Source organism: Mus caroli, unplaced genomic scaffold (assembly GCF_900094665.2).
Source record: "Mus caroli unplaced genomic scaffold, CAROLI_EIJ_v1.1 scaffold_14804_1, whole genome shotgun sequence".
NCBI lineage: Eukaryota > Metazoa > Chordata > Mammalia > Rodentia > Muridae > Mus > Mus caroli.
The window spans coordinates 30,178-33,111 of record NW_018390608.1 but is presented as its reverse complement, the minus strand read 5'-3'; the positions used below and the strand labels follow the sequence as shown (position 1 = coordinate 33,111).

General features: G+C 34.2%; 1 pseudogene; it reads left to right on the top strand.

The window, feature by feature from the left end:
- The first annotated feature begins 1,718 nt into the window (after positions 1-1,718).
- LOC110288730 lies at positions 1,719-2,686 on the top strand (annotated as a pseudogene).
- Positions 2,687-2,934: the final 248 nt, after the last annotated feature.

The window sequence follows — 2,934 nt, the reverse complement described above, 5'->3', positions numbered from 1 at the left end:
ATGGGAGGGTAGGGAAGTGGGGGGGGGCGGTATGGGGGACTTTTGGGATAGCATTGGAAATGTAATTGAGGAAAATATGTAATAAAAAAAAAGAAATATTTCCTGAGATTTTTGAGAATTTCACATGTTGTGTTTACAGCCTCTATCCACTTTTTGCAGGTACAGCCCCTTCTCTATTCATATATCTTTTGTCTTATTTTTAATCCCCCTCATATAAAGTACAATTATTGGGACATACACATTTTTGGCTATTTGGCCTTTCACTGGAGATTGGTTAATTTTCTCAGGAGTTATACAGTTAAAGAAAACTGACCCACCCCCATCTCTCAGAAGCTATCAACAGTCAAGTGCTTCTAATATTTTATAACTTCTGTAGGTATAACTTCATGATAACTTCTGTTCTCCATTTCAATTTTTCCTCCTGTTTGTACTTACATACATCTTGTACATGCTGTCATAAATCACTGAGCTGTGGACCCTGTAACTCAAAATAACAACAATAAATAGAAGAAACTGATATGCCCACTGGTGCAAGAGTTGCATGAAAACTTTGGGCAAAACAACCTCTTATTAATTAGACTTAAAACCCACCTCACAAGATAAAAAACATATTTGCCACAAAAACCAAATCTAGAACCTCTCTGCAGATAGGTAATGGACCCTATGAAAGAATTTATATAATATTTTGTTATTGAATTATTTGATGAAGAATATTCTTCTATAAAAGTGTTTGAAAACTGCTACATATTCATTCTTGGATTCATTATATTGCCACTTTTTACTTAGGGTCAAATAATTTTTCAGTGTCAAAACACCCTTCTTCAAAATTAATCTAATATTCATGTTTTTTATATTCATGTTAATGTTTTAATTCTATCTTCCTCTGGTTATGATAATCACTGAAAAGTATGGGATTGTTACTCTTTCAAATACTTTTTCATAGTATGTATGTGTACAAAAGCACTACAAAGATAACAATTCCTTAGAGTATCATTTGCTATATACCCATTATTATGAAAAGGAAAAGGGGAAAAGAAATAACATTTGAAATGTAAAGAAAATATCCATTAAAATAATAAAAGTATATTGTATTAGTTAATAACGTCATTGATAAATAATGGGGGTGAATATGAGTATTTTGTCTTTAAGTACTCACTATGTAACCACCTCTGAAGATTCTGTACTTCTCAAGAACTGTTTTGCAAACCAGAATCCCCATCTCAGTAGCACCAGGTGTCCACTACCTAATATCCAAATTTCACATTTGAATAGTTAAAAAATTGTGTATCTCAAAATTATAAAAATGGGAATGTCTAAAAATAAGACTCATGGAGATCTCTTAGTAAAATAAGGTTCTGGATAAATTATTCACTGTTTTTTAGGAAAAGCTTGTTTCCTCAACACAGACAGCCATGGTTTTACACTAATACGCACTTTATATGCCAATTTAGAGACATTGCTTTGATATCACAAAATTTTTGAAAACTGTAATACAGTGATTTTTTTCTATAAAATTCCTTCTTAACTTTTAAGTATATGTTTAAAAATAATAGTAATAGATATTTTTTTTTTAAACAAAGATGATAGAGTTAAGGCAATTATATACAGGGCAAAGAAGTTCTAAGGCAGATAATTTATATAGGGACTTTGCGTACAGGGGAAAGAATAAAAAAATCATCCTAACAGCTTTACTATACTTTCACTACTTCAGGATCAGAATGGAGGACATGACATCAAGAAACCACTGCACAGTGACTGAATTCGTCTTGGCTGGGCTCTCAGAGGAGCCAGAACTCCAGCTGCCACTCTTCCTCCTCTTCACAGGAATCTATCTGATCACTATGTCTGGGAATCTAGGCATGATTATACTAATTGGGATCAGTACCCACCTGCACACACCCATGTACTATTTCCTCAGCAGTCTCTCCTTCATTGACTTCTGTCAGTCCACAGTTACCCCTAAAATGCTGTTGAGCTTCCTGATGAGAACATCATCTCCTACCCTGGATGCATGGCTCCGCTCTACTTCTTCATCACTTTTGGCATTGCAGAGTGCTACACATTAGCTGCAATGGCATATGATCGCTATGTTGCCATCTGTAACCCCTTGCTTTACAGTGCAACTATGACCTCTCAGATTTATACTTCCCTGATTTTAGGGTTGTATATTTTTTGCTGTGATCTGTGCATCTGTAAACACAGCCTTCATGAATAGGATTAAGTTCTGCAAATCAGATGTGATCAGCCACTATTTCTGTGATGTTCTTCCCCTGTTGAAGTTTGCATGTTCTGATATCTATATCAATGAAATGTTGATTCTATCTTTTTGTACAGTGAATATCTGTGTCCCATTACTGACAGTTATTACTTCCAATATCTTCATCATTGCCGGCATCCTCCGTATTCGCTCCAGTGAGGGCAGATCTAAAGCCTTCAGTACTTGCAGTTCACACATCTCTGCTGTTGCTGTCTTCTATGGTTCTGCTGCATTCACGTACTTACAGACATCATCAGTGAGTTTGATGGACCATGGGAAAGTGTCCTCTGTTTTACACTACTGCTGTACCCATGCTGAACCCCTTGATCTACAGCCTGAGGAATAAGGATGTTACAGTTGCAATGAAGAGAATACTTGAAAGAAAAAATAATTCATGTGACCAGAAATCATATAAAGAATAGTTCTTAGAGGAAAATTATCTAGAGTACATCAATTAACTTGATCCTATTTATTTTACCTTACCTGTCATTATTATCACTTATTTGCTAGGATTCTTTGATAACTTTTACTATTACAAATTTCAACTTTAAATTTCAAGTACCTAATATGTAATAATTTTCTAAGAATCAACAATGTAAACAATTAGTAATTAAAACATGGATGATAGCTCATCATGGTATATAAGTTTTTATTCACATTTGTTAACATTAATTTTA